Below are 22390 nucleotides of genomic sequence, written 5' to 3' on the forward strand. Positions count from 1 at the left end.
ATGACTGGGAATGCTTCCAAAGGCTAAGTGATCTCAAATTGCTCAAAATAGCACTCATTTAATGAAATATTGTCAGAATATATTTCTTTTCTCTCTCTCATTCCATTCTCACAAGCATTAAATAAATTGGTTTTGTTATACGAAAGAATGTGTAGTTTTCTAAGTGTATTGTGATGGTAGAAGTTGAATTTTTCTACAATCTCTCATATAGTCCTTTCCCTAATTTGCAGTCTACAAAAAGGAGTTCATCATTTTTTTGCATCCACAATGTCTATCACGTACTAGGTACTTAATAAACATGCATTATTAAAAACAAATTCTGTATATGGAAATTTTTTTTAGTAGACTGCAATTCCTTTTAACCTCCTTCTGATCAAAATTTCTTTTGATTAATTCATGATCCCTTCAATCTCTCCAAGAAATATGTATTGAAAACCTACTACATCTCTGATACTTATGTTAGCTTCTGGATTTACAAAAATAATTAAGGAATGTTTTTTGCCCTTTACGGGACTTTAAATCGAAGGGGGAAGAGACATGAAAACGGATAATGAAACCTTAATCTTATAATAGTGATAAAGGAATTATTTGCAAAAAGTCACAAGAAAAAAACTAGTGAGTGATAATGTTTGTCCTCATTCCAAATGTTGATTCCACACCTTTTGTATAAGAAAATAGTTAAGGAAAGAGCAGATAAACCTTAAAATATATAGTTCTTAATTATTAGAGCTAAATCAACATTTGTTATTAAAGATAAGTAGACATTGAAGATAACTGAGAAAATAAGAATCTAAAAAACATTATTGGAAGGCATCATTGAATAATCTGCACTTATCTCAATTAACCTGTTCTTTTTTTTTTATTTGTCAAACACTATTTATTAATAGAAATTTCTGTTAAAAATTATTGTTGAAATTTCTGAGTTCCTTTAAATCTTGCATTTGCCTGAAAACTCGACACTTTTTCTATTTTATTTAATCATGCCAATTTTACTATACTAGTGAGGTCAGATGTAAAGCAGAGATCTCTGATCATAAAAGCTGTTTAGGACCCATGAAAACATCAAGTATTCTCATCAAAAAGATCTACCTCTATTAAAATAAAACGGTGTAAATGTAATTTGACACGAACTAGATACTCAAAAAAGTATATTTAAAACTTGGGTTAAAAGGAAATTCTTTGAGCTGAAATCTTAGATTGTATGAGAGAGCTCTGTTGTCATTACAAAACTTTTAAGTATTTGAGGCAAGAAACTCAATCATGCTTATAAATTATTCTATGGAAATTCAGATACTCAACTTCTGCCATTGCTTCCACATTTTTTTTTCTTGTCTTAGAGAATGAGGTATCAATAACTCCTCTGAGGAAAATCTTCACTTGTGTTTGGAATTCCATCACCACATGCCACCTCAGGGATCTTAATTCTAGAAGTTTAAAACTGCCAGCCAAACACTGATCATCCCCAAATCCACTTTGTAGCTCAAGAATTTTTTCAAGAACCAAGACCCATGAGTCCATACTTCCTATTTGATCTTTCTATTTGCATATCCTACAGTCCGCTAAATTCAAATTTTCAATTTGTGCAAGAATTATTAGCTGCAAGCAACAGAAACTGGCTTTAGATCATTTAAATATCCAGTAAAATCTTAGAAAGGAGCAGAGAACCAGGACTGAGATTAAATAGTCAGGAATTGTTACCAAAACTGGTATAGAATGATTCCTCTGCCAACACAACTAAACACTGAACACCAGGAAATAATTTGGCACTGGACAATTGACCTTACAGTTTCTACCCTACTATGACTACTACTAATACAACTAATACTTCTGCTCCTACTGCTTCTGCTCCTGTTGCTACTACTACTGGTAGTAACAAGGCTATGACCTCAGAAAGGGAATTGAAACAGGGAGAAAGAAATCAGCTCCACTACTGGTTGCTTGTGTCACCAGCTTTAGAATCAAAGTTACCTGCAAAAATATCATTGGAGCCAAGATTGCATGTCTGTTTCCTACTCTATTAAAAGCTGGGAAAATGTCTAGTCCAATGTTCAAACTTGAATTAATTATTGTCCCTGCTCTTTCACCCTATATTTTATTTCTCTGAATGCTATCAACTCCCAGTCACTCACTTAAGCTACAAACTTGGAACCCATCTTTGGCTCTTCCCGACCCCATTTCCAACCATTCCTAGTCCTATATATCAATCTTCTTGATCTTGCATATGATCTTGAAGAATAGAAATTTGAAACTTAAAACTTTATTAATAAATAGGAGAATTCAGTATTGTGGATGATTTTGTTGTATAGAGAACAAATGAAAGATGTGGGGTCAGAAATCCACATTTTGGAGTCCCTGATTTACGATTTACCAGTAATCTTAGAACATTACCTTTCTCAAAGCTTCCACTGTCATAAAGTTACATAACAATGCCTCTCTCAAAGAATAAAATAAGATTATGAAAACATTCAGCATAGTATTAGACTAACAGAAGCATGGAAATTACTAATGTCCTCATTTCCTCTACGTGTCCAGGCATTAAAATTTAATATGGATATAATTATAATAATGATAATAATAGTAACCAAAATTATTGAGCTTTTCCTATGTGCCATTATCTAAGAGCCTTTGTATATAATCTGATTTAATCATTACAACTGGAGGGCTGAATCAAGGAAAGAATTATAAAGTTTCTTTAAAAGTATATTGCAAGTTTATATTATTTTCTTATTTATAGTCAGAAAATTATAAAATAATTTTGGAAAGCTAATTATGTTCAATAAAATCAATTTCCGGTTAGCATGTAAGTCTAACCGGAACTGAAATATGATGGAAACACCTGTGCATTTAAGGTGTGCTTCTCATCAAGTGATGTGGTACTAAATGGCAAGTGGTTTTCTCCTACCCAGAATCTCCTTGTAGTTTAATTTTGCAGGTAAGTAGCTTTATTCACATAGTCTCTTTCAATGAGTGAGGTCTGAAAGATTCTAGCTTTATGTAGTGGTCTCAGTTTCAAATTCACCCCTTCCATCACCATATATTTGACCCCCTTTTCCCTCTTCTACCCCCCACCCTCTACCCTTACCCTCTGTTAACCACTAAACTGCTGTCTGTGTCTATGTGTTTTTGTTTGTTTGTTTGTCTTTGTTCATTTGTTGCTTTCAGTTTTATATATCACATATGAGTGAAATCATATCGTTCTTGGATATTTCTGCCTGACTTACTTAGCTTAGCATAATAATCTCAAGAACTGATTCTGGGTGGTGAACACACAATGCAATATATAGAAGATATATTATAGAACTGTACGCTTGAAACCTATATAATTTTACTAGCCAATGGCACCCCAGTAAATTTAATAAAAATTATTCTAAAAAGTGACCAAAAAAAAGGAACCAAGACTTGATTATTAAAAGAAACCAACAACCTCAGGCTGACATGGATAACAGGTTAGGGTTATAGTACTGCTTTCCAAGTTTTTTCTTTTTCTTTTCTGTATGTTTTTCTTATTTATTTATTGGTTTGTTTACTTTTTTTGTCTCTTAGGGCTTTTCCTGACTTTGTGAGGATAGCAATACAATAAAAGGGTATGTGTTCCATTTTTTTCTACTATTTATAGTCAGGATATCTGACCTGAACTATTGCTATTAACAGAAGACAATATCAGTTTTTCTTTTAAAATAGATTGTACTAAGACTAGAACAAAAAATAGGGAATTGGTGAGACATAAGACTGGAATTAACATAATTTCTTTGCCATGTACTTGTTTCTTTTATTAAATTTGTTACTCATTTATAGATTTTCAACATTTTTAAAAACTATTTCGCTGGAACATAGTAGATATACAGACATACAGAAGAGCACATAAATCAAAATTTATAGTTCCTAATAATAAAATGAACTCATCTATGAAAATACCACCCCAAAAATAAAAATTACCAATATCCCGGACCACTTAGAACATTTAGAAACTCTATTTAATCCCCATTCTGTGCAATGTTATTGCTACTGCATATTTTAATTCTATATGTATACACACGTAAAATTAAATTACTATGAATATTATTGTTTTATACCATCAGTATGCACTTAAACTTACTAGATATTTATGCTTTTTGTTGCTCTTCATTAAAGCCTGTCTTTGACTTTCCATCTGCAATATTTATCTCTTGCCTAAAAAGCACTTTCTAGCATTTTCTTTTGTGAACCTAAGACTGCTCTAAAAAAATCATCATATTAAAAAAAAAGAGTGAAGGACTAAAATGTTAATTGGAAGAATGCATAAAAAGACATGTTTAGAATTAGAATTTAGAATTAGCAGGTGAAGAAAGCATTTTCATGTGGCCATTACTCCAATGCAGATTGTAGAGAATGTTTTCTTTAGGGCTAGTCAGTTTCTTGAGAGAAGGATTCTTCCATTTATTGTCTGGGAGAGTGGAAATAAGAAGGGGGTGGACATGCATCCAGCTTCCTCTTGTTTGCGAGCAGAAATGTGAATAAGGAATAAAGGAATTAATCGTTTCTTTGCTAACTTTCACCATATAAGAGTGCTGGATATCAAAGAGTCCGTGAGTATTTATCATTCAATTTTTCCAAAGAAAGAATTTTTCTCTCTGTGAACTGGGGGGAAAGAAGAAAAGAGCAAGAGAGAGAATGACTCCTGCATAAGACAAAGGTCTTCTGGCCCATACCTGATGATCATTTATCAGTTTTACTATAATCTTCTCCTTAGAGTTCTAATTACCAATATACCTTCTACTATCCCATAAATAATATCCTGCTTTTTTATTACCTTCTTCTTTCTTGTACCACATTTCTTCTCAAAACAATTCCAAAAAAATATTGTCTGAATCATTCTCTCAAACATTTTTTTTCCCCTTCATTGGTATCTTTTAGCTTTTCAATTGTCCTTTAGTCTTTTCTAAATCTGATGACAAATAGATTTCATGACAAATGCCACTTGCAATAGACAGTAATGGCTGTTTGAAGGGCTGTGTAGAGAGGGGTTTTGAGGCCAATTCCAGCTTAATAGAAAAGAGTTGTGGAGTTGATTGGTAATGTTTGCAGTGGTCGAAAGAATGGGGAGTCTGGTGTAAATGCTGTGTGCTTGCTGATCTCAATCTAAATTTTTCACTTCAGGCTACAAACTTAATTTAACCTTTCCCTATTTTTTCATCCCCCACTTGTGACACTGACTCATTTATTTAACTAACAAGAACTTTCTTTATCACAAATGTAAAGACATTATATTACCTTATCTATAAGACAATTGCATTATGTTTAAGACATAAGACTCACTTATGGATGCCATAGAATATTGTGAAAATCAAATGAGATAATATGCATAAAAATGCCCTGAAAATTTCCATCTTGAAAAATTACTATATGCTTTTTAACTCAAAAATATGTTATTAATCTTTATTTTTCACTAAGCAGTACCTAGAACAAAGCTTTGCATACAAATAGATGTACAATAAATGTTTTTTTTTAATTGAGATGTGTCACTTTCTCTGTAAAACACTTTCCTGATTATTTTGATATAGAGATTCAGTGTGTGTGTGTGAGTGTGTGTGTGTGTGTGTGTATGAAGCAATGGAGGGCTATAACTTTACTAGTCCAAAATCAATAAATTATCATTCTGAAAAGTCACCCATAATTGAGAATGGTTTCTGACATTTCTCTTTTGCAATATAACCTTGGGGGAAAGGAATTGTATCTCTTCCTATCTAGCACATTATTTTATAAAATGCCCTGCACTATAGACAGGAGATAAATAATAATGTTGATGAATTAGCCTGACAAAATATTCCCTAAACAGCATCCCAGAAGACTATAAAATACGACTTGTTCTGAAGTTAAAAGTAAAGACTGCTAGTTCATTAATCCCCCCACATTTTTTTTCCATCTTGGGTTAAAATGGTTTTCAGGACCATTAACCTATTTGGCAGAGTTCCACTTTATTATTTGCCAACTTCTCTGCCTAATTTGTCATATAGCCAGGCTCATTCCACCAAGTTTATAAAATTTCTACCAGAATGCTCACCTTAGGTCTTATGGTATAATAATGACAAAAACAACTTTCCAATTCACTCTTTCATTGGAGAACATGAAATCACATGCATATTTAAACTATGACTATATTCCCTTATTCTCTGCAGCTCAAGTCTGCTCCACTTCCTGCATTTTCAAATCATTCATAATGAATCGCACTTTATTCATTCATTTAAGCAAGAAGGCTTCTAAGCATCCTCATATTTTGCTTCTCCTTCACTACCTTATTCAGTCATATGCTAAGATTACTTAGTTCAACCTTCTATATGCCTTTGACTCTACGCTCTTCAACTCCACTGTCCTTGACTTCATTCAGATCATTATGATATTAAGAGAAAATATTCATAGCCATAACGTATCAACTGCTCTTTTTCTCCTTCCCCTCTTTTAAAATTATTGACAATGCTGCACAAAACTTATCTTTCAAAAATCGTATTGTCACACTCCTACTAAGAACTTGTGACAAATGATCACTGCTTACAGCATAAATAACACATACCTGATTAAATCTGGCCCTAATCTATTTTACTAACAATTCTTCTTTTCTCTCCTTTCCCAAAAGCCAATGTTCCTGCCATACCGAACATTTCAGGGTCTGTCTCTTTTACACTGTTGTTCCTTGGCAAGGAGTACTCTTTTCCTGCAATGTTTTTCTTTTCCCATGTTCATTGTGCAACATTTTCTATTAATTCCTCAGAAGTCTCAAACTAGCGGCTGTTGGGCAGACATAGTTTGTTGATGTTACTTATTTGGATGGAAGGAGTTCAAAAACAGAACTAATTTTGAATGTTTTTACTCTCTAGTGCCCTTTGTCCCCACTATTCCTGAGTATTTTATTCTATCCTGATTCACACATTTAGACTAACTTCTATATGCCTCTATTTCATTGTAATAAAGATAATAATAATCTTTATAACATAGGATGGCCACATTAAGTTACCAGAGAATAAAGCCTAGCACAAAAGTCCAATAATTGTTAGAAATAACAACATAGTTATCATTAAATATTTGTCCTCAGACGTATCTTCTCACAGAACGATTTTCCAATTTAGGTTGAGCAAAAGTCCCAGTTTCCCCAGACTGTCCTGATTTTAGCACTGAAAGTCCTGCATCCAGGGAAATCTCTCAGTCCCAGGCAACCCAGAACAGTTGTTCACCCTACCGATATCCCCAAACAGAATCAATCATTGCCATCTCTAGGCTTCTTTTGCAGTATTCATGCTTCTTTTTCTAGTATTTGATAAATTTTTTTGTGTGTTGTACAACATTTGTATGTTTCTCCAAGTTCCAATTACCAATAGATTTTTTTGTGCCCTCAATTCCCAAAGCAGCCCTCCAATTTTAGGGAAAAAATAACTAACTCAACTCAACAGAAGAACTCAAATTCCAAATTATGAGGGGCTGGCTTGAAAACATAAATATTCGTTGAATCAATATTTACTTTTAATGGGAGGACTCTGGCAAATAACTTGTTGGCAGAATGAAGTGGAAAATTACTTGGATATATGCTCCTGCTGCAGATATGGACAAATAAAGGTGGGTGGGCCTAAAACTAGTACAGGTGTTGCCCAAAATGTAGACTCTAGGCTCTAATGTGTTAAACTCATCCTAGACATATGAGCCATACAGAGATTCTTCTTTCTTTCCTCTGTATTATATATTATTTTTGTTGTTGTTTTTTACTGTAAATAAACTGTCCATCATAACTCTTCATATGACCTATTCAAATTGTCAGATGCTTTTCCATTACTGAAGGCACAAGCTTCTTAGTTCTGTGGTTGAAAACATCAGTTGGAGAAAAATATTATATATTTATAACTCTTGGATGTCAGATATATGTTTTAGAAAATAGTGTAAAAGATGAAGCTATAAAACCCAAACTGCCCCATTTTGTAATATTAATGAAATGCAGTTATACTGAAGCTGGGAGAGAGGTACAACAATCTTCTGTTTCTGCCAAATGCAGTCTGAGAATGGAGCAAAGTTTCCATACCTTTTTCTGAGGGCAGGAAAGTACAGTAGTTAGCACAGCAGGTTCTGGAGACAATTCTGACATGAATGTGAATTTCAAGACTTACAAGCTATGTAACCTTTAAAAATTGATCTATCATTTCTGTAGCTCGATTTACTCAGCTATTTGTGAAATACAAATAACATCTAACTGTCTGGATTTCTGTAAATTAAATAAGATAGCACTGATTAAGCATTTAATACCATAAATAACATGTACCACAGTCTTGATAAATTCCAGTAGTTATTATTATTATTTTATTTGAATTTATTACATAACTAACTAAAAGGTCACAAAATGTGCACTGTGTTTTAAATATCTAAATCATTAAATTATATCTATCTCCAGATCTAAAATCTAAAACCAATTTAAATTCTGACAAAACTGTTCATTGTTTCAAATTTTTATTTATTAGAATGAGTAAAAATAACAAGGTGATAACATGTGCCATGTTACAGATTAAAAGGGTATTTATGTATATTGTGGATTTACTTTCCCTGACACCTTTGCAACTGACTGAAAGATACACAAGAATGATATAAATAAAGATAATACAGTTTTCTTGATAAAAATTGAATTGGTGCACATAACTTTGGTGTACAGCTACAATGTGCTCCTTAATACTTCACTGCAGAATTCAATTACTCTACCAAACTGCAGGCCTCACCCTCGTAGGGTCAAGGCCATCTCAGGATGGTTATATGACAGGAAAAGCAGATCACCTTGGCTTCTTAGTACCCATAGGGCACTGAATAAATAATTCATGGCTATTCCCTTGACAGGAGGAAATGAGAAAGTATAGAAAAAATGAAAGTGTCCCATCCACAGTCTTCCCTCTTGGAAGCAGAATGGAAATTTTCTCCCCTTAGGCAGATACAATTACTGGGAATAAGTGTTTGTCCCTAATAATCTCTGTGATAGTATTTGTACTATTGTAGTATTAGTTGATTCAAAAAGGATTTGTCTTTTTTGTAACAACAATGTGATATATTAAAGACAGTTACTAACCTTATTATAACATTTATACTATACTATTATATTATATTAACAATATAATATGTTATATTATAACAATTATACTAATTGTTATATAATCCTAATTTTGAATCAAAACAGGAAAAAAAGAAGTTTACATAAATGATTTGAGGTTCCAATAATACAAACACTCTGTGCTTACTGTAACCTTACAAAAGTTCCCACATCTTTTAATCGGTCCAAAAAGTAATGACAGTTTAGGCAGCCAATAATCATGTTTTGTTCATGAGCCAATATATATCAATCCAAAAAATGCTGTTTGGGGAATTTGAAGAAATAGTCTGAAAATTTTTGTCTTCTCATCAAAGGAGAGATAGGAGATCAGGGGAATGGGCGAGAAGAGGGACAGGTTGTTCTTAAAGAGGGATAACGAACACCCGCCTTATGCAGTATGGGTTTCTCACAAGTGCTGACACTCCGGGGATCAGGGGAAATTGGTGATCTAGCAATACATGGTCTTTAGCTAAAGGTCAAATGAAATTATACTGCAAAACTTGAGGAGACTTTAAAATGGGAGCTAAAGCCAGGGAGCTGCTCATTAGAGTGTATGCTTAAGTACCAATTTCACTTTATCTCAAGGAAATTGTTCATTTGTGTGAAAACTTGACCTCTGTCAGTTTGTCACGCTGGCTGGGCCTGGGGATGATCTCAGGCTCACAAATGCTTGCAGAAGTTAGAGCTACCTGGGGACTGCTTTCAAAGGACACTGCCAAGGTTAACAGACCCAAAATCTGACCTTCCTCTTCTTTATTTCCATTTATATCTGTTTGTAAAGTTCAAATAGTTCTTTTTTACCTAAAAAAGAAATTGCTTCAAACGCAATAAAATGATAAAAGATTCCAAAGGGATGCAACTATAAAAAGAGAAGGTGAGATAAAAATGTTTCACTTAGGAAGGCTGGTTATTTAGGGAAATATAATTCAGACAGCTAGGTAACAATTACCATATTTCTTAACAGAGATATGATTTAGCCTTAAAATTTTATGGTGCTACCGAACCTTTTAACCAGAACCAAGTATCATTGCTAATGCATTAAAGAAGGAAAAGAGGAGTGAGGTTTCTTCACAGATATTTGTTATCCAGGAAAGGTAATAATTCAGAATTCTTAAAATTCTCCAAATATGTGGACCCTCTTATCCTATATACACATAAATTACACTATAAAGGAAAAGGAATGATGAGCCATGATTTAATACTATGGATATACAATGATGAAAGAAAAGTTGAATTTTTAAAAAATCTATGTTAAGTACATATTATATGCCACAACTTTCTTCTTTCATATATTTATATGCAATTATTTGTTTTTAAATAAACTACTTATTATCCAGTATCCTTTTACTAGTGTATATGTTTCCAGAAGGGATGGTTTTGCCTTATTAACTGCCGTATTTCCCACATCTAGAATAGTATCTGGCATGTTTGTTTGTACTGCATAGTATCTATGTGTATTATTCTACCCTTTATTTAATGACAGACATGCTAATATATCAGGGGTTCCAAAACATGTATACAAGTGGACACTTTGGTCAGTGTTGCTCAGGCAGTAGTTCACCATAATCAGAAGTGTCTGGACGCTGATGGTAACCACTTTGAACACCTCTTGTAATTGCAGAAGTCAAACACGATTTGTATTCACTTTTGTTATGGGTATATATTGAGTATTACAGTTTTCCTTTCTGAAAATGTGTATACATTTCTTTGGCACCCACTGTATATTATCTCAGATAATCATTTTAGCAAACCAAGTGAATTAGTTGTTTAAGAACTAACAATGTTGATGTTTACTCTCATAGCTAGGGAGTGGTAAAAATGTAACTATAACTTCTAGTTGTATGGACTTTTCACTCATCATAATGAAGGGTATTTTATGTGTAAAATAAAGAACATTTTATTTATACTGCTGGCATAGAGCTCTGAACAATATTCTTAACATAATTAAAATTACTATGAGTCAAGCTCTTTATTGGGAGCTTTGCATACATTAGTTCATATATGTGTGAGAGGGTAAGGCCATTAGTAGCTTGAACTATAAGAAATTTTTGGTATTCACAATTTTTAACTTGCATAAATAGCAATTTCATAGCATTGTGATTCAGTCTAACATTGACTCCAATTTACAGAGGTAACCAAGGTTTAAAAAAATCAAATTAATGTGTAAAATCTAATACTGAAAAGTGATAAACTTAAAATCTGACCCTGTATTTAATTACAAATGCCATTTTCTTACTTGCTTCTCAAGTACAAGTTTGGCCGTGGAATCCCAGGAGCACTGAACTCAGGGATGAACATGACATAGTATTTTGGATGTTCTCTTTCTTTTAAAACAAACATGGAATTACATGGAGTGAAATGAAAACTTACATGAATTCTTAAAACAACAGGAAGCTCTTGAGACTACTTTGCTGCATGAGATCACTTTGCTGTTGTAGTTCTCTACTAGAAAATTGTAGGAAGTAGAACACGCTCACTTCCAAAACCCCCTTCCTGACCACTATCATCCTTAGAGTCATCACCCACATTGAGATTAGCCATTGATCAATACAATTATATAATCTGCTGAGGATAGTAGAAGGTCATTGTCTTTGAAAGAAAAAGATCTGCCTCTTATAACTGTTATCAACATGTAATGATTTGCTTCAGATAGAGCAGTCAATATTAAAGTAAACATTAACATATTTGCTAATAGTTCAGAAATGAATAGTATTTCAGGGAAATGTACATTTTTGAAAAATTAAGAGATGAATTTTCTCTTTTTTTGAATTATTTTCTAAATGTATTACTTTCTTCTCTTTCCCTCTCAATATCAAAAATTATAGTTGCATTTCTATCTAAATCTATTATAATTATCTATTTCTGAATATACATCATTAAAATGAAAGACAATATTTCTGAAAACTTTCATCTAGGAGGTAATATTTAATTTCTGGTTGTAATTTAGAAGCTTACTCGTATGAAATCTCCAACACCTTTTGATTTTTCTATTAAGCAGTGAATGAAAAAGATGGAAAAATACAAAGTATTTAAAGATACTAAAAAGGGACTATGACAAATAGTACAGTGATCCAGGTGTTATATATATAAGTAATTATCTCAATTGACTTTCAATAAAATGCATTACTTTTCAGTTAGAATTCTGAGTGGTATCATAAATTACTTAAGGAACTGATTACCAAGGTTATAGTCCTCACATCCAGCTTTCTGAGAAGCCCCATTTTCCTAAAATACCATGTATTCTCCACAGATACATAAAACATAAAAACAACTTTGACCTTTGAGGTGTTTTGTTTTTGTTTTTGGTTTTTGCCCTGAATTCTCATTTTTAGTGATCAAAAGATGATATTGAAGAAAATTAAATTTGGAGGCAATTTTATGGCTAGTGGATTTCTGTACTACTCAAACTCCTATTTAGTTTGTATTAAAGCAATTAGAAAAAATAAATTCCCATGCAAAAGTCACATTCACACTTGCCCCTCCTTAGCTTTTTTCACCAAGAAGTAATAAACAGGCAGAAACGGTATTTGTTTTTCAATAGGGTATAATGTGACTGGGGATAACTTCTGCAATCTTCAAAAGGGCCAGACAGTTTATTTTTTCCGTTAAGGAGACTGAAAGTTGAAGTTATGCCGAACACTACGATTTGAAATAGGCAAGCAGCACTGAAAGAGATCCAGTGCTTTTCACCTTCACAGCCAGTGGAGCTAATTGTATTAGTTATGATAATAGTGCCCTCCAGAGGAATTTTGCAGGAATTTGAAAGGCATAGGGAAAATTAAAGGCTGTGAAAATGATGAATTTAAATACACACTTATAAAGTAAATTAACATATTCATCTTATCGAGATAGTTAAGGTGTACTTTAGCTTAAATTTAGTGCTGACAGGAAACACTATATCCGTCTCTACAAATATCAACAAGCATACACTTTTTAATATTTTAGGCCATTTGGGAATCTTTACTTACATTTTATATTCTTAGTATAATCTAAAATATGTCATATGTTATTTTAAAGTAAATTTATTTTAAGGAAACAATAAAGGACTGAGATTAGGGCATTCAGATTTGTGATCCCATTGTTTTTCTTTCGTGGTATTTTTTTCAGCAAGTCTTTAGAATTTAGTGTTAATAGGGATATATTCTTCTATTAGTATCACTGAAATAAGGCAAAATTATAAACAATCATTATCAATTATTGGAAGTAAGTGGAAATGGGGGAGCCCAAGCACCAGATTATAGATAACAATCCTCAAGTAACACAATAAAATGCTAAAAGTTAAAAATAGGTAATAAATACATGAAATGGAAAAAAAAAAAACCTTATGTTTGTCACTTAAATACTTATACTTTCTTAATTTTAGAGAATGCATAATGATTATTTTACATCATGATTTACTGTCAGTATCATCAAAATTGCCTTTGCTGTGTTATCATGCTAGGCACTAAGGAAAATGCTGGGAAAGACAATTCATATTTAATGATTTCTTTGTTTTTTACTCCACTCACCATTGTGTCTTACCTTTTATCAAGTCTGGAAAAGATCTGGCATTATATTTTTGAAAATTTTCTCTATGAAAATTTCTCTATTCTTTCTTAAGCACTCTGAATGAGTCTTACAAACTCTTTTGAGATATAGTCTAACTTCATGTCTCAAATTTTTCATTTTTTTAATACATCTGTGCTGCAATTCTGGATAATTCTCTCACAAATAACTTCCAAATTACTAATGATTGCTTTAGCTACTATTTAATCCATTTAATGAGTGTTTATATTATTTCAATTATTTTATTTTCAAATATAGATTTATTTTTTATGTATTTTTACTATTTTTCCAGGTTTATGTATTTTTTTAAAATTTTCTACTTTCATTGTATTTTTGTCTGTTCTTATAGTTTTTATGCTTTCCTTTATTACTTTAATCATTTTAAACATATTAGATTTGTTTTATTACTTTAATTTATTTATACATATTATCTCAAAATTCTGGCTTCTTTTTGTTAGAATTGATTATTTATTCAGGACACTTTGTTCATTCGTGTTGTAATTTATTTTTAATTGCAAGCTCCTCTTTAGTGAGGCTTGAATTTCTTCCTTAGTAAATTCCAACCAGCCTGGATTATAAAAGGTGGCTTTAGAGTGGTGTTCTAGGTTTCCAAGGGATGTGTGAGCCAGGATAACTTTTCACTAATCTGTTGAACTGAGGACTTCTACAGCACACAGTATGTTATATTCATACTCCATATCACCTGAGACAGTGATCTCAGGTCTTGATTTCTCATAAGGAGATATTATTTTCCTTACCTAATAGGAAAAAGTTTTGAATTTTTTTTTTTTTTTTTTTTAACAAAACCAGTTAGAGTATGTCTAACACCTGTTACTTATTCGGCAGCCCTGTATAGAAAGGTTCAAGATTTATTGCAAGAGTCTGTTTAAACTCACACCCAAATGTAATCACTGAGTCACCTTGTGCTCTTAACATTAGTTTTTGTCCCATCTCTGTGTATGCCACTGGGGTTTTCCTGTCTTCTGTAAGAACTCAGATGAGTAATCCGTATTATTCAGCACTTCCAACTCTTTGTCGGGATAAGAGAAATGTTTTTGCATTAGTTTAAATGGCAAGCTTACAGAAATAGTTTTGTTGCTGTACTTAGTATACTAATAATACTTTGTGTGAGTGAGTTTTAATGGAAAGTGAGGAAGCTGTTCAAACATATATCTGGGTTGTTATGATACAGAATAGAGAGAGCATTGTAACAGCATAATTTCTGAGTGGAAATGTCCAAGATTATCATCAGTATTTACAGATATATTGTAGAGTTTTGTATATTCACAAGGTATATGTTGGAAGGTCAAGCTAATTTTACTTATCAAATCAAATTACAGCTCTATAAAGTGATTTTAAAAAAAGGCCTTCAAATGATAGTGCTGAATCAATAGGAGTTTCAGAATAATCTACAAAGGAAAAATGATGACTGTTAACTAGATATATGAAGGAATGGCAGAGGTGCATTGTTAACAAAGACAGAAGTTTTAGAAATTCTTTTTGATCATCATCCTTACTTAGCAACATAATTTAATTAACTTGAAAATTCCATTACTACTTTTTTTAAGACAAAATTTAAATGTATTTTAAGAATGATTTTCCTAATTCAATTTTTGGTTCAATACAAGATAGAAAAATAGCACTCTACCCTAAAGTAATCCCATTTCAAATTACTAATATTGAAATAATGTAAAGTTGCCATGTAACTATAACGAATATGCACTATCCCAAATTTCATGCAATTTTTAGGAATTATCAGTAACATCTACTATTATGTGATAACAAAAAAAGATGAACTTCACTAGTTAAGCATATGAAAATGTATCACATTTTATCTCTGTGCGGGCACTGGGATAAAGAACTTAGTCAGTTCTAATGAGACACAGTGTGTGTGTGTGTGTGTGTGCGTGTGTGTGTGTGTGTATGAGTGAATGATCCAATACCACTAACCTTTATTTTTTATAGATTTTATAGATAAAAGAATTAAGATTAAGAGGTTAAGAGTTTAAGAAATTTATCTCAAATTACAAAATAATTCCAGGAAAGCTGAGATATCCATTGGGTATCCTATCTCCAGATGGAAGCTCTGTTCACTAGACCAGTGTTTCTCAAAATCTCATCTATAGGAATGGAGGTTCCAGACACCTTTTGAGGAAATCCAGGATATCAAAATAGTTTCATGTAAATAAAAAGTGTTATTTCCCTTTTTCACTTTGTTGACATTTGCACTAATGGTGCAAAAACTATTGTTGGTAAAATTGCTATCAAAAATCAAGGAACTAGCACTAAATTATTCTAGTAGTTATTGTGTTCTACCCTGAAATATGGAACAATAATAAAGTCAGTTTTCTTAACAATAAAAACAGTAAAATATTTTTATAAAATCTGATGAAGACATATAATTATTATCTTTATAAACTTTAACCTTTTAATGTAAGCTATTTTAATACTCTGGCTAATTAAATGAGAAATGCACATAAAATACATTTGTTACATACCAAAGTATAAGATTATCTTGAGAAAAAGCAAATGAACAACACAATGGTTTGAGTTGAAAGCTTAACTATCCCCCTTTCAAAGGAATACCATATTTACTTATAGAAATGACTGACAGAGAAACTATAGTTATTCAAAGTTGGGTATTGGGTATTTGCTATTCTCGAAAATGAATGAAGTATACTTGTCACTCAAAAAACAACTATTTGTTGCTAATAACAAAATTCAATCTTTGAAGCAAATATTTAAATTTTGGAAAGCTTCTACACACTACTCTAAACTTAATATGTTCCAATACTGACGATGTAAGCCAGTGGTGATATTAACAAATATGATTTGTTTTTGTATATTGTGTAATGAAATGTGTCACCACTTGGAATATATGTATAAGTCAGTAAACCAGTATTTTCCAAATGAACTATGCATGATGTTACAAAATCATGAATAAAAGACTCACTGCAAGATAAATGCATGGATTTTAATGGAACAATGTATGAAAAGTATACTAATAGGGTTTTAGATATCATATTGCAGCTAATATTTAGAAAACTACCACTTGATAAATTTTGATGTAGTATCAAAGGACATTAACCACCGTAATCTAAAAAAGCCAAAATGTTTTTTTTTGTTGTTTTTATACTACATATCGGAACGATGCTAGATTCAAAACTATATATCACAACAGATGAATGCAGAATCATTTATCGGAAACCACCTGTCTTCTATTAAACTGACAATAACAAGTTTTGCAAAAATGTCAATTTTCTCATTTTTTGTTTTTGGATAATATAGTTATTTTTCATTAAAATGTGTGATTTATTGTTTTACATAAAAGTTTATTACAAAATTTTATACTTGAAACCTATGTAACTTTACTAACAATTGTCACCCCAATAAACTGTAATTTTAAAAAAGTTTATTATTGTTTTAAAATAAATTAACATATTTACAACCGATACCATGCAAATATAAAGGATCATAAAAGACCATTATGAAAAATTATATACCAACAAATTGGGTAACCTAGAAGAAATGAATAAATTCTTAGAAATATATAACTCACCAAGAACGAATCATAAAGAAATGAAAACTCTGAACTGACCAATTATTAGTAAGAAGATTGCATCAATAATAAAAAATCTCTTAACAAACCAAAGTCCAGGACCAGAGAACATCACGAGAGATTTCTACCTAAGATTTATAGAATTGATACCAATCCTTCTCAGACTCTTTCAAAAAGTAGAAGAATGAGCATTTCCAAACTCATTTTACATGGCGAACATTACCATGATACCAAAACCAGACAAGGACACTACAGAAAAAGTGAATTACAAACCATAATCCCTAAAGTCATAAAGGCAAAAATCTTCAGAAAAATATCAGCAAACAATATCAGCAAAAAAATTCAACAATAAATTATAAGAATCATACAACATGATGAAGTTGGATTTATCCCAGGGATGCAAGCATGTCGCAACATCCACAAATCAATCAATGTGATGCACCACATTAACAAAATAAAAGATAAAAATCATATGATCATCTTAACAGATGCAAAAAAGCATTTGACCAAATTGAACATTCTTTCATGATAAACATTCTCAACAAATTGAGTGGAAAGGGAACATATCTCAATATGCTGTCATAAATACCAAGGTCACAGCTAACATCATACTTAATAATTAAAAACTGAAACCTTCTCAGTTCAGGAACAAGATATGGATGCTCACTCTCATCACTTTTATTCAACTTAGTACTAGAAGTCCCAGCCCGAATAATCAGTCAAGATAAAGAAATAAAAAGCACCCAAATTGGAAAGGAAGATGGCATGACATTATATATAGAAAACACTAAAAACTCCACCAAAAGACTGTTAGAACTAATAAACAAATTTGGTATAGTGCCTAGGATATAAAATCATTATACAAAATCAGTTGCCTTTCTATACACTAAAAACAAATTATCAGAAAGATAAATTAAGAAAAAAATCCCATTTATAATAACATAGAAAAGAATAAAATATTTAGGAATAAATTTCACCAAGGAAGTGAAAGATCTATACACTGAAAACTATGACATTCTGAATGAGATTGAAGAAGACACAAAGAAATGGAAAGATACTCCATTCTCATGCATTGAGAGAATTAATATTGTTAAAAGGCCCATAAAACCCCAAATGACCTACAGATTCAATACAATCTCTATCAAAATTTCAATGTCATTTTTTACAGAAATAGAACAAACAATATTAAAATGTATATGGAACCACAAAAGACCCTGAAGAGTCAAAGCAATCTTATAAAATAATAAAAAAGCTGGAGGCATCATACTTTCTGATATCAAGTTATACTACAAAGGTATAGTAATCAAAACAGTATGGTATTGGCATAAAAAAACAGACACAGAGAGAAATGGAACAGAATAGAGAACCCAGGAATCAAACCATGTATATATGGGCAATTAATTTATGGAAAAGGAGCCAAGAATATATAATATAATGGGGAAAGAATAGTCTGTTCTATAATTGGTGCTGGGAAAACTGGATAGCCATGAGTAAAAGAATGAAACTGGATCTCTATCTTACACCATACACAAAAGTCAACTAAAAATAGATTAAAGAGTTGAATATAAGATCAGAAACTGTAAAACTCCTTGGAAAAAAAACTAGGGGGTAAACTCCTTGACACTGGTCTTGGAGAAGACTTTTTTAAAATTTGGCACCAAAAGGAAGGCAACAGAAGCAAAAATAAACAAGTGGGACTACATCAAATTAAAAAGCTTCTGTACAACAAAAGAAACCATCAACAAAATGGAAAATCAACTTAGCAAATGGGAAAAATATTTGCAAGTCATAAGAGGTCTGACAACTAAGCTCAAGAACTTGTTACGACGATGTTACTAACCTTTTCTGATATCAGAGGGATTATTCATTATGAATTTCTACCAACTGGACAAACAGTTAACCAAGTTTACTATTTGGAAGTGCTGGAAAGGCTGCGTGAAAAAGTTGGACGACCTGAACTTTTCACCAACAATTCATGGCTCTTACATCACAACAATGCACCAGCTCACACAGCACTGTATGTGAGGAAATTTTTAGTCAGCAAAAAGTAACTGTACTGGAACACCCTCCCTAATCACCTGATCTGGCTCCCAATGACTTCTTTCTTTACCTGAACATAAAGGAAATATTGAAAGGACGACATTTTGATGACATTCAGGACATCAAGCGTAATACGATGACAGCTCTGATGGCCATTCCAGAAAAAGAGTTCCAAAATTGCTTTGAAGGGTGGCCTAGGTGAGGTGTCAGTGCATAGCTTCCCAAGGGGAGTACTTCAAAGGTGACCGACCGTAGTGATATTCAGCAATGAGGGATGTAGCACTTTTTCTAGGATGAGTTCACGAAATTGTCGGACCTCATATATCTGATATAAACTTAATATCCAAAATATTTAAAGAACACATACAACTCAAAGAGCAAACAAACAAAACAAACCAAAACCCAAACAATGTAATTTAAAAATTGGCAGAGGAAATGAAGTATTTTTCCAAAGAACACATACAGATGGCCATGAAATACATGAAAAGGTGCTCAATACCACCTATCCTCAGAGAAATGCAAATCAAATCCACAGTGAGATATCACCTTACAGCTGTTAGACTGGCTATCAGCAGAAAGACAAGAGCTAACAAGTATTGGCAAGGATGTGAAGAAAAGGGAATCCTTTTGCACTGTTGCTAGAAATGTAAATTGGTGTATCCTCTATGAAAAACAATATGAAGATTCCTGAGAAAATTAAAAATAGAACTGGCATATGATACAGCAATCGCACTTCTAGGTATATATATACAGAGGAAATTAAAACAAGATCTAAAAGAGGTATACACACTTCCATGTTCATTGCAGCATTATTCACAATAGCCAAGATATAGAAACAACGTAAGTGTCCACGAATGAATGATAGAATAAAGAAAATGTGATATACAGCCATGAAAAGAAGGACATTATGCCATTTGCAGCAACATACTCGTAGATGGACCTTGAAGGCATTATACTAAGTAAAGTAAGTGAGACAGGGAAAAACAAATACTGTATCATATCACTCATATGTGGAATTTTAAAAAGCTAAACTCATAGAAACAGAGTAAGTGGTGGTTACCAGGAACTGGAGGTGGGAAAAATGGGGCAATGTTGATCACAGGATACAAACTTCCAGTTATATGATGATTATATTCTAGGGCTCTAATGAACAAATAGTGATTATAGTTAATAATACTGTATTCTATACTTGAAAGTTGCTAGGAGAGTAGATCTAAATGCTGTCACTACAAAAAAAGAAATAGTAATGTAGTGACATGATGCAAGTGTTAGCTAATGCTAGCTGATAATCATTTTGAAATATGTAAGTGTATTAAATTCACATGTACACCTTAAACTTGAAAATAAATTCAGATAAAACTTAATTAATATATATTTTAAATGTTTCTCAATTTTAATTTCTAATATGGTAAATCCTAATATATGTAAAATATATGAACAAAAGCTATTCAGTGGTTTTCATCTTTAAGGGGATAGAAGATTCTTGAGACCAAAATATTTCGAGAATTGTTCCACTAGATTGAACTGTATTCCTTAAGAGACAAAAGAATCTATTAATAGTAATCTCCTGATCGAGAAGAAGTATATTATTAAGCTACAACACACACATGTAATTCCAACTCTGCTAAATTATCCAATGAAACTTTTAAATTTGATATGGGTGTTAGGAAAGGAGGGTGAGAATCTAAAAGAAAATTAAGCTTCTAAGACAAGTTTATAAAAGTCCTTTTATAGCCTTGATCCTCTGTCCAGACCTTGAGAGTTAATGAAAGAGCGAGGATTGAGTAGCTAGATTATTACGGGAACCATTTTGTTGTACATAGTAAATATGTTCACAGTTAAGTGTTAACGGAAAAGATTGAAGAAAATGATTTTGATAGTTGTCATGCCAATCACTCAAAATGGTTAAACAAAGCATGGGAACATGTAATTTTATTTGTGTAGCAACCAGTAAGATAAAATCAAGGGTGAACAAAACTTTACAATGTTGTAGTAAATCATTAAATATGAAATGAGCTTCTGAACTCACCCTGTTTGCACTTGAATGATGAGAGAAATAAAAGTTGAAATAAAGAAGAAATTATAAGGTAAATAATACTAATGTATAGTGTCTTGTGAAATATTCCCTGCATTTATATAATCACATAAATGACTGAATAATTGGAAAAAAATAGTAACTCAAAAATGGAGTAGAATTCCCATAAGCAAAGTTTTCATGAATGTACCTAGTTTTCTTTTTTTAATTTCCGGGATTGTTTTTCTGGATAACAACTGTTTAAAAAAAAAAGAAAAAAGAAAAGAAAAAGAAAAGTAGGGTATAGCAAGAAAATGTTGTAAAATCATTTCATTTTTGAGAATCTTGGTTCAGAACCAAGCTCCTTTTAAAAAATGAAACTATAAAACCCAGAAGGGTTAAATGATATGGTCAAGGTTAGTATATTACTTCAACACAGTTCAAAGAACAGTTCAAATTCAAGGAAAGAAGAGAGTTCAAATAGAAACTTTAAAAACATATATAGATAACCACAGACATTTTAGTCCCAAGTACAGTGTTCAGTTGGAGAATAGTAATTAGTGAGAGTCAGTACTGAACTCTCGTGAAACAAGTGGCAAGATTAATAATCTTATTATAGATACATCACTTTGGATTATTCCGTCTTCTGGTTTATGAACCTAGCTTTCATTTTCAATGCACTTACTCATGTCCCATGGTTCTAGCATTCTCAAATAGAATTTCTAATTCAGAACCTCTAAACTTGCACCAGCTTCACTCTGAATCTGTCGTTTTAATAATATTGAAAGGACACTCACAAGCTCATTAATATAATAAACATTCTGAGTATATTTATGTGCTAGATATTATTATAGGTAAAATAAATATCAAGAAAATTATGACTGAATCCCTGCCTTCAATAGCTTATGTTGAATAGGAGAGAACAAAGTGACAATTACAGTTCAAGGTGCAATGTGATAATAACTATGAACCATAGAAGCTCTATTAGAAGAATTTAGTATAACCATAGTGATAGAAGAATATTAGCTGTCAAAGTGATCACGGTAAATTAAATATATAGAACCAAGCAAAATAACTGTATCTGCCAAAGAAAATGTCTGGAAGAAAAAGACATCTCCCCCCAAATTCCATAATATATAACAAA

The sequence above is a fragment of the Rhinolophus ferrumequinum genome, chromosome 10, assembly GCF_004115265.2.
Source record: "Rhinolophus ferrumequinum isolate MPI-CBG mRhiFer1 chromosome 10, mRhiFer1_v1.p, whole genome shotgun sequence".
Taxonomy (NCBI): Eukaryota; Metazoa; Chordata; class Mammalia; order Chiroptera; family Rhinolophidae; genus Rhinolophus; species Rhinolophus ferrumequinum.